The sequence below is a fragment of the Ictidomys tridecemlineatus genome, chromosome 13, assembly GCF_052094955.1.
Source record: "Ictidomys tridecemlineatus isolate mIctTri1 chromosome 13, mIctTri1.hap1, whole genome shotgun sequence".
NCBI lineage: Eukaryota > Metazoa > Chordata > Mammalia > Rodentia > Sciuridae > Ictidomys > Ictidomys tridecemlineatus.
This window is the reverse complement of record NC_135489.1, coordinates 72,799,821-72,814,319: the sequence shown is the minus strand read 5'-3', so window position 1 is coordinate 72,814,319 and position 14,499 is coordinate 72,799,821. Positions and strand designations below refer to the sequence as shown.

Below are 14,499 nucleotides of genomic sequence, written 5' to 3'. Positions count from 1 at the left end.
GCACTGTTAAAATCACCATGCTTGGTGATGGCATAATCACGAGCATGTTCTGCTCGATAATATGCAGTACTGAAAGTTACTCAGGGATTGCAGGCTAAAAAGCTAAAAGTATCTGATATGCACTGAGTTACTTTTTTTTTTTCTTGACAGTCCTATTTCATTGTACTATGGGAAATAGAATCAGTTTTGCCTAGTAAAATGTATGTGGCAAGCACTTGAAGCATTGCTACAAATGGATATTAGCCAAAAAATTTAAATGAAACGACCACTAACAAAGATGGCTAGAATATACAAAACTGTGATGTAAATAGTGTTAAAGCCTACAGAGAAGACGAAATGAATACTTAATGATCAGAAGTTATTTGGCAGTTTCTAAAGGTACCTAGTTAAGAGACAGTCATGGACAAGTACAATAATAAAAGGTTCCAACGTACTTTATTTTTTATTTTGGAAAAGTATAATAAAGAAAAAAATGCTGATTTAAATTTCATCTCCTTTTCCTTAGTCTGTCCATGTGAATGTGCTGTGTGGAAGAATAAAAGGGCCCAACTAAATGTGTTCACAGAAGTGAAAAGATACAACATCAAACTTATTAATATTGACATACAACTACAGTATAAAAGTCTTGATTAAAAGATTCATTTTCTGACCAATATGTTAATTCCAAATGTTTCAAATTCATCAAAAATACTGTAGAAGACAATTCCATATACAACCCATCACCACCATCAATCATCAGATTTTAAGCTATTACACAAAAGAAATCAGGTTTTAGATAAGTAGAATTTTTTAAAAATCTCATGTTAAACATTAAAGTTTTCTGATGCAATGTCTTAGCTATACCTTTATGCTTTCACATCAGTAATTACTTAAGCTTTAATCACTTTAAGAGAACATAAAATAAACTAACAAAAAACAAAACAAAGGTAAAATGTGGGCATGCCAATTTCTTTAATGTCAGAAGCATGAGGAATTTCTAATCTTATAGGTTTGGGGACATTGCTATTTAGGGGTTTCCCCATTTTGTCACAAGATAGGTTCATGAATTAAATCCCACATTGATATGATACCTAACTCAGTGCCTATCACATAATAACCCAATAGGAGGCAATTTTGGTGAAATCAAGGCAGCAGAGAGAGGTTCTTTCTTCCTCCATGCCTATGCTTACTTTTCTAATGAAAGTTTTATAAAGTAAAGATATGAAAAATAAAAAATAAATAAAATATTAAAATTGCAAACAATATTCTTAAATAGTTCCACTTGCTGTTTGCATGATAGAGCCTGTGTGTGCCTGGCAGGGTGCCCAGAATAACAGATATACAACAACTTTATGATCAATGGATGTAGGGTGTGTGTGGCTTGTTCAATAAGTGACTGCTGAATTGAACTGAGCAAGGGAAACACTTAGCTCAGACAAGAAAAGGAAATGTCAGTAATTAGTTTTCTATGTCGAAATAGTATTGTTAATGCTAGAAAGTAAAAAATGCATTTCATTGGTTTTTCAGCAGCTAGACCAGTGAATAATACACAATAAAATATTATCCCCTAAAACTAGTCATTTATACAGACTGGAAATTGAAAAAGATGAAAGTGTACTGTTTGGATTATTAGGTCTCATTGAATTATGGCTGCAACCTGTGGTGATTAAAGACTAAACCACAAAATCTAATTTTGTCAATAACTGCTCCATTAGATGTGAACAAGAAAATAAAATAGCAAATTCCACCAAGAAACTCACTGCCCATCACTAATACCCAGTATCACAAATGGTATGGCAACCTGTCAAGAGTAAAGTATGCAAATGAGATGCCCCAGCGTCTAATATTAATGACTCTTTAACTTTCAATATGTAGGAAAATATATACATTTGATTAAAGCCTATGAATCCTGTTCCAATTACAGCATTATAATTTAGGCTTAAGAAAGTGTCTGATATGTCTATCTCCCCCACTACCTTGCCTCTTCCTTTCTGCAGACTGGGAGGGTAGAAACATCAAAGGTATTAACATAATGAACATTATAAAGAAGAAAACAACAGGGAAAAAGTCTATTTGCAATATGGTTTACCATGCATAGCTTGGGGAGGAGGGCAGAATCTCCTGCAGCCATGTGGGTTAACAGACGCAGATAATTAACTTCTATCTCTGTTGTGTTCTGGGGGACAGTTGAAAGGGCTGGAGACTTTTACTAAAAAGAAAAATGTTGTTTTATAAAGTAGTCTTGGTGTTTTGCTAACATTGGATTTGAATTTTGAAATACAGAAACAATGTATAAGATCTTTGGGCTACTTGGGAATACAAGAACACAAAAGCCTCAAAGAGCTTTAATCTTAAAGGAAGTCTGTTCAGGAGCCACAGAGAAAAGTCAGATGACTAGGGAACTGGACATTAACAGTTTTAATAAAAAGTAAAATAAAAAACATCAGATACAAATAAGATTTTGTATTAATCATTACAAGTCAAGATTAAAATAGACACCCCATCATTTATAATCCAAAATTTAGAATTAATTGTGCTTTATTGCTTTAATCATCTCAATATTCTACTCAAAAACCTTCTCTACTTATTTGTGTAGATGTATTTTGTAGGCGCCACTTTCAAGGACCCCTTAACTGTAGCTCCTGCCTTTGTAATCAATCCTATTTTCCATTACAGGCTGTCCCAGATTTGTGCACAAATGAATAACAATACTTACCAAGAACTTCTGTAAACCTATGAAAAAAACTACACAACTTGCAACTCTGGAGAAAAATACACAAGAACAACTTGGGGGAGAGAGGTGAAGAAGAAAGGGAACTATGAAAATCTTTTAGCCAATGTTTCCCTTATGAAAATATCTTACGCAGTGGAACTCTCTTTCTTCAACCCTTATCCCACCCCATTATTGGTCTGTACTACAGTCAAAAATTCCAGCAATTACAAGTTCATTTGAGCTGAGCTAAGGAGTAGGCTGTTAAAATTATAGGAAATACAGCTGCCAGAATGAGGTAGCTATCAGTCATTGTCACATTGTCCTGAATGAATTCAATCAAGTCTCTTTAAATAGCAAAGAGCTGTTACCCTGAGGGAGTGGGGAAGGCTGGAGATGAGACCCAGCACCCTCAACTCTACTGCTTTTTTCAAGGTAGTTAGCAGCACAGAGGTCTTGGGATATGACAGAGAAACTAAGCTGTAGAACCAAGAAACTGACATGTAAAAAGTGGTGTAGAGAGGGCCATAGGCTAAAGACAAAGCTTGACTTCCTCTATCACTTTATCTTCTTGTCCCAAATCCATCACATCTTTTCTGAACCTCTGCTTCTACAGGCCCCAGAGCTCAGGCCAGTGCTGTCCTAGGCCACTTCGACTACTTAAGTAGGTTAATTACAGTATCTTAGGCTGGCTCAGAAATCTCATTATCATGTATGTAATCTCTAAAGTCCTAATAATTTATAAACATATCCTTAGAACACACACTGTTTATGGGAACTACTTGTCATTTTCAACATATAACTCCTACCCAAACACCCTAGTTAGACTGGTGTCTTCTGTTTTGCAAATGTTACATGTTTTTTATGTCACCATCCATTGAATTCATTAAATATCTCCCTTGCACAGATTGTGGCTGCCCTTCTTTTCACACAAGTTTTAATTTTTCTTCAATTCCAAATCAAGCTCTACCTTTTTGAGGCCTAATTAGATTACCCCAACACTCACCAAATACTTCTTTTTCCCTGAACTCTTACAGCACTTACCACACAATGTTCATAGTTATTTATTCTTCAGTGTGTTCACCTTAACTTTCTGAGTATAGACTGTGAGCCAGCAGTCCACAGGCAGAAATCATCCATTCATCTACTTAAGCATTCAATAAGTATATACTTTGTACCAGCAGCTTTCAAGGTTTCATAGCCTAAGGATCATCAAGTAGTCACAGGACCATGAGATGTGCTATAATTGGGGTATTCTCAAGGTGACATAAATGCCGGTGGATGGCTCTAACTGGACTAGGGTAGTACAGGATTGGGGAAAGTTTCAAAAGATGTCACCTGAGTTGAATATATGAGACTAAGCAAAAGTGTATCAAGAAGTTGTTAGCCCTCTGAATTTGGATGGGATGAAGCAAGTAGTTAGGGTAAAATTGCAACTGTGACTACATAAGGTCTTATACTAAGGCAGTGGGATTGGGGGACATTCAAAAATATTTTTAGGAGGTAGACTGTACAGGACTAATAGACCAAAAATAATGATAATGGCTATCATTTATTCATCACTTACTAAGTTCAAATCAATGTTAAAAGCACTTTGTCAAGGCTGGGGTGTAGCTCAGTGGTGAAGCATTTACCTCTTATACACCAGGCCTTGGATATGGTTCCCAGCACCATAATAAAAGACTGCTTTATCCACTTAATCATTTGACTTAATCCTTACTGCAAATTTGTAATGTAGATAATAGTATTCTCATTTTACAAGTTGGAAAACTAAGATAGTAAAAGCAAGTGATGTTACTAACTTTACATGACATATAACTAATGGAACTGAAATCTGAACCAAGGCAATTGAGCTTCAGAGCCCACATTCTTAAGTGCTTTAGCATACTATCAAGGGAACCCAGATAACTGTCAGAAAGTACAGACAGAAAGTAATACAGTGCATAAAACTTAAATACACTGCTTGTGTATTTAAATACATTGCAGCTCCTCATCTCTAACTTTTAAGGCAAATTGTTCTCTAAAATAGTGTCCCATCAATACCCCTTCTACCAACCAACAATGCCTAAAGTTGCTATCTTTGGCTTTAGTTCATTTCTCTCTCTCTCTCTCTCTCTCTCTCTCTCTCTCTCTCTCTCTCTCTCTCTCTCTCCATTCATTTTCTTGAATGATACTGGTAACCAAACAGGTTCCTGATCTTGATCTCAGTCTGTCTGAGCACTTGGCACATTTAGCCTCTGCCTAAAATTATCTATGAATATGGTTTATCATCTTTATTAGATAAAATTTCTGATGGCAAGAAACAAATTTTGTTCAACTTTGAAATGAACAACAATTAGTACTCAATATTTTCTCATTAAAAATTAATTGGCTTGAACATAAAATACAGTATTTCTTGAAGTTTCTACTGTTTTCACTCATCTCTTAATTGTTTTCATTTGTCATCTGTAGTATTTTTATTATTTCTTTTATATTAATCCTTTTAAACTTAAAATTTATCTTAAAAAGAAAATTTATATTCCTAAAAGTAGAAAATTAATATAATTTACCATAAAAAGAAAACCATGAAATATGTAATTCCTAAATCAAGTAATGCTTATACATACCCTAACATCATTCTATTTATTAAACATACCACACTACAGGATAGATAGATCTTTGCATTTATTAATTGAGGTAAAATTTTCATGACATAAAATTTATGGTTTTAAAATGAATAATTCAAATTCAGGGCATCCAGTGCATTCAGAATGTTATGGAATCATGCCTTCTATCTTTTTTTTTTCTTTTAGCAATAACATTCTATTATAAAAGCACTTTACAACTCCATCTCATCTTTGAGTATAAGTTACAGGTATGTGGGCTAATGATCACCTGAAAACATTTCTCTATTCAGATCCATAATCCAAGTTCTCTCTGAATATTACAAGGTGACAATAAATGAGAAGTGAAGGAAGAAGAGGAATAGAGGGGAGCAAGGTATTGAGTTAAGGGTTTTGTAGCAATGAGGAGACAAGGAAGTATGAAGTTATTTTGTTGTCTTTTCTTCTTTATACTGTGTTAAGTAATGCTTAGAACATAAATTCAGCAGGCTTTTCATGAGCTTTAGCTCAGAAATTTTCTCCCTGCAAACAATGTATTTACATATATGTTTATTAACTTACACAGCAATCTCACAGTAACTAGTAAAGATTAAAAGGGTGCACTCCTAGTATATTTGTTTGCAGTGTTTTAAGAAAAATGCATATTGCCATGGTGATGAAGCTCTAAATGACTCACCAAAATATCTAAAAATTCAAATCTAAAAAAAGTCAAAGAAATAAATATCACCAAAGAAAAAAAGATTAATTGTAGCTTAAATATAAAACTAAATCACTAGTTAATTAATCAAATAATATAGATCTAATAAAAAGCAAAACCAGCTTGAAAGACCCAACATTGTTAAAAAACGCTAAAAAATAAAGCATAAATCTGCATAATATTGACTTTTATTTCCATTCTCTCCTTTCCCTTTTCAATGTTCTTATCTACCTCTAGGAGCTTACAAAAAATTATTTCCATTTTAATTTTGACTTAAAATGTTCAGAGTAGGGTATTTGCTATTCTGTGAGGGTTTTGTGGGTAAGCTTTAGATATCATTATCTCTATTTGTCATAGTTTCGATCAAGTCATCAAATTTAAATACTTCCACTGTTTCTTAAAGGAATTTGATTTTCACAATGCCTTGCCTGCATAGCATTTTTTTAAAAGAAAGAAAATACAAGCAAAATCTGTTGCTTAAAAGGGTGGTGGTATAGTTTTTTGTTTTAAAACAAACAATAGCTATATCAACAATTTTAAAAACTTGGGAGAAATAGTTAATTGGAACTGATTTTATGATGAATAATTAAACATTAAAAACCTGTTCTGAAGCACTAGGTTATTTTTTTTCTCCCAGAGTCTAATAAAGTATATGTGAAAAAGTCAATTGTCTTGGTCAGAAATAAATTTTATGCTCATCTACTTATAAGTACTCAGTATGTTCATTAGGATTAATTTTGAGGATATACCAGAACCCTTTCCTCATTTAAGCATTGTCCACCATGTTTTGACCTCAAAAAGGATCTAAGTAATTTATATCAGTGCTCAAGAATAATTCTGGACATCTTAGCCTAAAGCAAGTGGCTATCTGTAAAACTGAAGGATAATTCCAATGGGTTTGCTGCATTGCCACCTCCTGTTTGTTTTGTGAGAGGATGAGAATAGAGAATGCAGATAAGAGAAAGGTAAGAAAAGCAGGGAAAGATCAAATAGGTAGGGTAAATGCTGCTGAGAACATATTGCTCCTTAACCAAGCCATGCTCATATTGTTGAGATTTCCATCATTTTAAAGTACATTATCATAACATTAAAAAAAGAAAAATGTTAAGAAAATGTATCTGATATTTAAGGTTATCACTAGAATATGCTGGAATCTTTTGTTTCTTTGTAAAATATAAACAATGAAGGCACTGACTTTTTTGTGCATGTAAAGCTAATGGATCATGTCCATGATATAGGCAGCAATGATGAATTGCAATGCGTTATTACAAAAGGGAATATTACAAAAGCCAATATTCACACTGCAATCAATGAGAGTAAAGAAGCCAAAGCAGTGAGCTTCTGGAGAAGGGTTGAAGATGCCATGAGGGATTAGCAGGAACAGCTTCCTTCCCTGACTGGATGCTCCTGATGCTTTTCCAGTTTAATGTCAATCATATCTTCTCTACTTCTGTCCTGTGTGCTTTCCATCCCAGGCAAAGCCGCTGCTACATGTCAGAAGAGCTGCTTTACATTGTATCCTGCTTTTGCTCTGGTTTCAATGAACATAACATTCAGCTCTTTGGCTTTCCTCTCTCCTTCCTCAATTGAAACTTGCAATATGTCAATCAATGGAAGGGTAACTGATGTGAAACAGCAATCTGTATACGGGGTAAAGTTGGGAGTTCATAACCCACTTGAATCAAACTGTGAAAGATGATGTATTAAGAACTGTGTAATGTTTTGAACGACCAACAATAAAAAAAAAGAAAAAAAAAAGATGAGTAAGAACCTGAAGAATCCCCCCCCCCAAAAAAAAAAAAAAAAAAAAGAAACTTGCCTCTTGTCAGCAAGATCTGTTTTATTTCCTACTAGCATGGTGATAACATCACTTCCTCTTTCTGTTCTGAGATCATCAATCCATTTTGTATTTGCTGGAATGAGTTAACTTTTGTCATGTCATAAACAACAACTGCCAGAGTGGAGTCACGAATGTAGCTAGGAATCAAGCTCCTGAACCGCTCTTGACCTGCTGTGTCCCATAACTGCAATCATACTGTTGGATGTTGGATCCTCCAAGTACATGATTTTTGATAAAAAGTCAATGCCAATTGTTGCCTGATAAGTGTTGTCAAAACTGTCATTCATGAATCTGGTGATCAGGGACGCTTTTCCAACGCTCTGCTCTCCTAGGAACACCAGCTTGAATTTCTTTAGCAGATTCCCGAAGTCTCCACCCACGGACACGATGGAGCCTGAGGAGCTGCCACCTCCTCAGCCCAAAGACCTCCCAGATCCACGTTGCTCCAGCCAGCTGATGAAAAAGGCGAGCAGAAGGGCGGGCCCCTGCAGGGCGGGCAAAGGAGCAAGGCTGGAGGGCAGCAGGATCTCCATAGCACACAGCCGCCTTCCCGCAGAGTAGCCTAGCACCCAGTGAGGCCAGCCTCAGCAAAGGGAAGGAGGGCTGTGTTGGAGGCTGCCAGGGGTTTCCAAGGGGCTCCAGAGGCTAGCGCATTCTCTTTCCCTCAGAACCCAGCCCAGAGACTAGGGTGGGAGAGGCTGAGGGTGGCAGGGCTGGAACCACAGATGCATCTGGAACCTTTCACACGCAGCGCCCCAACTCCCACAGCTGCAGCTGCAGCAGCCCAACCTGCCCATGCCTTCTATCTTGTTACAAAAAATTTTCACCACCCCAAGAGGAAACTGATCCCCATTCTCCCCTGTCTACCCTTTGGCTATTGTGAATAGTGCTACCCTGTACATAGTTCTACATAGGTGTAGATTTGTTTCATTATCAATTTTCAATTCTTTTGGTATGTATCTAGGAGTGGCATATCCAGATTATAAGATTAATTCTATGTTGAAATTTTGAGGAAATATATATATATATTGTGTGTGTGTGTTTCAAAATAACATTTGGGGTTAAAAAGAATCACACCAGAATGTATGTCCCTAAACTTATGGCATACAATGAAATACGTTCATTCTCAACACGCTTATGAAAAAACAAACTTCAAATATTTTTATCATATTTGTGGGATAATAGTTTTCTTTACAGCTGGTCACTCTATAAGAGTAGTAGATGATTCAAGCAATTACTAAATTTGGTCTCAATATCTATCTAAAGATACAAAATTGATTTCATAAAAATCATTCCCTTGTATTAACATTTCCCTCACAGAATATACCTTTATATTTAATAAATATAAAGGTATATTATATACCTTGAACATGTTGACTTGAACAATAAAATAGGAAGAAAAAACAGAGCACAGTTTTGATTCCAATTCACAATTGTGTGTAAATATGTTGTATATTTAATTATTACCATTTTATGAAAATAAGATTTTACTGTATCCCTATAAAAATGCAGTAGCAGGGCCTGAGTTGTGTCTCAGTGGCAGAGTGGTTGCCTGGCATGTGTCAGGCACCACATATAAAAATAAATAAAATAAAGTTATATACAACTAAAGATATTTTTTAAAAAATGTAGCAACACTTTCTCAGGCATACCTGAGCACTGCATCAGTAATTTATCACCTGGTCTGGATAGGGTGCTGACGCCTGCTCTCATCTTAACTTCAGCAATAACATTCATATAATAATAAATATGGCACAACCAAGACATTCTCTTTTCTAATAAGCATTAAAAGAAGAAGCAAATTCAAATTATGTGTGTTTGTCTACTTCCAGTAATATGTATACCACTCTTCAGAAAATGCTGATCTAAGAGGGGCTATTTTTTAAAAGCTGCACAAGCTATCCTCATCCGTTTTATGGCCAAAGAAAGAGGAAGTTTCCACCTCATCTTCAAATGGAAAAAGTATGGACTCCTCCTAAAAATTGGAAATAAATATGAAGGTTCATATCTTTTAAATTCCCAAGAGAAAAGTTAAGTGTCTTTGGGGAGCATCTTATAGAATCCCAGCCATAAAGACAATTACCATAGGGAGGGATCACAATCACTTGCACTTAGCAACATCTTCCACTGGGTGATGCACTCATCCTGTGATTTCCAATTTAAATAGTATGCTATATTTATCCCTATATGCAAAAAAGTATACAATTCAATGTTATTTTTTAGTAAATTTACTGAGTTATGCCAATATCACCATGCTTTGGATTTGAACAGTAAAAATCTCCAATTTAAATAGCATGCTATATTTATTCCTATATGCAAACAAGTATGTCAATCCCTAGAATATTTCAAACCCAATTAATTGGTGAACAAATCATTTTCCTTGTTTAATATGGAGATTATCATGTCATTCTTCTATTTATCCTAATTGTGAGGTAAAACATATTTAACGATGTTTCCAAGTGCAAGTGTCTGTTAATGTATACAAAAATAGGATATGCCTAAAAATTGTATAAAAAACAATTTTCTATCTGAAGACTTTACTGTCACAACTAACGGGTGAGTTTCAATTAAATAATAAAACATCTGCATTTAAACCTGACCTCAAAGTATTTTGAAAATCAGTCCAAGACATATTAAAATAATTTAAGAATACAAATATCGAGGTCTGGTGGTGCACACCTGTAATCCTAGGGGCTCAAGAGGCCTAGGCATGAAGATCTTGAGTTCAAAGCCAGTCTCAGCAAATTAATGAAGCCCTTAGCAACTTAATGAGACCTTCTCCCTAAATAAAGTGTTTTACAAAGGGCTGGGGTTGTGGCTCAGTGTTTAATCACTCCTAGGTTCAATCACCTGGTACCAAAAAAAAAAAAAGAAATGTAAAGTTGAATTTGATAATATATGTAAACTGCCTAGTATCAGATCCATTTATGTCACAGCCATTTAAGAAATGGCAACTTAGATACTGCAAGATCACCTGGCTTGCCTTGCCTTGGAATTCATGAATCTTCTGGATTAAGCTCCAATTGTTGGGTCTGCTGTACCTTGTTTTATTCCCCTACTTTAGCACCAGCCCATTCAGCCTCATCTGATAATTACATATATTTATATATAAATATGTTTTATTAAGTTATAAGCACCTCTGAAGGAACCTCAAAGCTTTTAAAATAAAATGTAATTTGAATTTTTAAAAATAGTTTTATTGGATTATAACTGATATATCATAAAATTCACCTGGAAAAAGTATACAATTCAATGTTTTTTTTAGTAAATTTACTGAGTTGTGCCAATATCACCATAATAATTTTAGAAAATTTTCATGTTTCCTCAGAGATCTTTCAAATCCATTTATTCTCAGTTCTCACACTGTAGATTTTGTAAGGAATTAGTTTTTGCATTTCATTTAAGAATGGCAGCCATGATATGGAGAAGAGATATAAGGAACCTAAGCCCAAAGGCTATCATCTCTCTCTCTCTCTTCTTTCCTCCCTACTTTTCATCTATCCAGGTTATATTTATTGAACACTCAGTATGTAACAGTATGCCCAACTGTCCTCTGCCAGTTCAGTGCCATTCATGAAAAGGGCTGTCATGTATAGTGTGCTAGTGTAATTTTGTTGTTAAAATACCTAAGTTTCATTTTAGTCTACAGGACACATTTCTGAAATGGTTTTATATATAATTTAAAATTTAGGGCTGGGGTTGTGGCTCAGTGGTACAGCACGCGCCTAGCATGTGCAGGGCCCTGGGTCCAATCCTCAGCACCACATATAAGTAAATAAATAAAATAAAGGTATTGTGTTTAACTACAACTAAAAAGTAAATATTTTTAGAAATTTAAATATATAGAAGAGAAAAACATTTAACAAATACAAGTAATGTCACCTTATTTTACATGGTGCACTTTAATATACTTGATTTAATTAATTTATTATCTTTTTATCTCTACCTTCCCAAGAAGGAAATTGAGATTGAGCAGATACATTTCACAAAGCAGGCAAAAATGTGATTTTAAATTTAGAACACTATAAATAACTGACACAATGGCTAAGAAAAATATAGTTTTTAAGCAAGAGTTAATTATAGCCTAGCTAGGATAAAGTACCAAGTCTACTTTCTGGACAAATTTGCTAGGATAAGAATTGTATATCTGTGTTATTTTTATTGTATTGTTTCATAGTATATAAATTATTTCTCAAAACAGCCATTTGACATGTTAAAGTGTCCTCCTCATCCAAGTATTTTCATGACTGCTAACTTATTTTGTACTTGTGGGGTGGGAACTATTAGCTTCATTTGATGAATAGGAACATAAACTACAAATGCCAAAGTTAACCTAAATTCACATAGATATTTGTGCCCTTCCCCAACACAGACCAACCTCCAGTCTTATGTTCACAATTCTATTTGACCCAAACAAATACAACCAAGACCTTTCTGGCTAGAACCCATCCCTTTAGGAAAATCCTAACCCACCATTTGACATTGTGAATGGATTTAGACTGCAACCTATCCTGCTCTAATCTCTGAAAATTGTCACAAGATAAATTTGATTATTTCAATTAAAAAAGCATGTTTGGGAATCTTGCAACATTCAAAGATTATAACTGACAATGTATTTCCTTGCAAACAAAATGGAAAGGGACATTATTATTGGCTAGGGATGAGTATAAAAGTAAAGTTACACTCACTTCAATAGCTTTCAAGGAGTGTTCCCTATGCTTTCAGATTTTGTGGACCAGTGAAATTTCAAAAAACATCTTGGGGTCCTGTACAGGGTAGCCAACTTAATTTTGCAAACTAAGAACATTTTAAAAGGCAACCTCTCATCCACAATTTCAAAATTCAAACATTTGAAAATCAAACGTGCCTTTTTATTCTTGCCTGTAACTCATTTACATTCAACATCTCAACTAACCCTCCTCATCTGGCAATAAAGCCTGACCTGAACTGACATGAGGCTATTCACAGGCTTATTCTCTCATGTAGTATAAATATTCTTATGTTTCACTGCAGAAACACTACTGTAGTTGATTAGGGAGTGTCCTCTCAGACCCTACTGTGGCTGTTATGTCATATAGGATACATGGACTTTATTACCTTTCCAGAATCCAAAATGAACCTAAATTCTGAAACATACGTTGTCTCAAGTATTTCACATTATGAGGGTACAAATTCACAGTAACTGGTCATGAATGTTTCATTAAAAGAAAGGGCAAATTTCAATTTAAATCATCAGTAAGTATGAAGGACACTCTTAGAATAAAGGATAATCCTTTATATTCAATAAAAATTTAGCTTTCTGAGGAAAAATCAAGTTGTTGCTTTTTATATGTCATTGCAGATGACATTAACTAGCATACGAGAATCACTGCCATTGGAAAATGTCCTACTCAGATGGCTCCACATTTAAAACATGACCTTTGGAGCTTTATTTATACAATGAAGCAGGACAGATAGGATAAGAATGAATTAAGCCATGTTGTGGCTCTTGTAGGACACAGATAAATTATATTTATACAGCAAAAGAACCTTTGTGTGTACAAATTGGAAGTGCTTACAATGCTGGACCTGATCTAAGTAAGTTCTCTGATTTGAAAAAAAAAAAAACAGTGCAAATGAGAGAACATGAATATGTATAGAGATAAATCTAGAAAACCAAAAGATGTATCCTGCTTGTCAGAATACTGGGAGAGATGGAGGAAAAAATCACTAGCAAACCATCTTTTTGCATCAGAATCTTATGGCATTTTTATATTGTTTATTTCTACACTACCTATTCTCTGAACAGTTTGAGGTATTGACAAACTGGATACTTGGACATGTCTAATTTTATCCTAGCAGATACTAATGAATTAAGTGTCCTGAAGTTTAAGAGAAATAATTAAGTCTCTGCTATAAGGGCCACCAGCTGCATCTATAAACAAGACAATAAGTTATTCAGTTTGACAACATTTAATGAGTTTCTACATGAGAAAAATCACTAGGCTACCTACAGGAAATGAATGGCTAGATAAGAACACTTAATTTTCCTCATGGTCTTCATGGTCTAGTCAGGAGACAGTATTAAAAAATATTACACAAGTAAATTCTAAGTGTTTTAATAGATGTGTAATCAAATACTATGGGACAGAAAATCATGTGATTTTGATTGGAGGCAAGCTGCACAGTACTAATGTTCAGTAAGAGCAAAGACACAGAGGAGGGTCTGATTAAAACTTCAGAGGCCTAATTACAGAAAAAGGTTATGGTGTCTCCCTCATGTGTACATGAAAATATAAATAGTTCTAAACTGTGACTTAGTTGTAAAGAAGTCAAATAAAGATTTAATTTCTTTGGTGATGAGAAATATAATGCTCATGAAATATCAAATATACATTTTTTCACCTCATTGTTTGGTACCTATGCCTTGAGGAACACAGCATTATTGCAGAAATAAAAACAAAGTGGCAACTTGAGGAAGGATAAATGATGTGATAAACTAATCCAAAAGAAAAGTGGCAAAACAGGTAGTTTGGGAGTTCGGTAAAGTGCTTTCTATAACATGCAAAGGACATGAGACTTTTTAAAAACTCATATTCTTAATTTTAAATAACTAGGAATAGATTACAAGCAATAGATTTTTAAATTACCTTCATTCAAAAATGGTTATTATGAGAAAGCAGTAGGAGAT

General features: G+C 34.6%; 1 pseudogene; it reads right to left on the bottom strand.

Moving 5' to 3' along the window:
- Nucleotides 1–7,318: 7,318 nt before the first annotated feature.
- Nucleotides 7,319–9,542, bottom strand: LOC144369687 (ras-related protein Rab-6A-like; annotated as a pseudogene).
- Nucleotides 9,543–14,499: the final 4,957 nt, after the last annotated feature.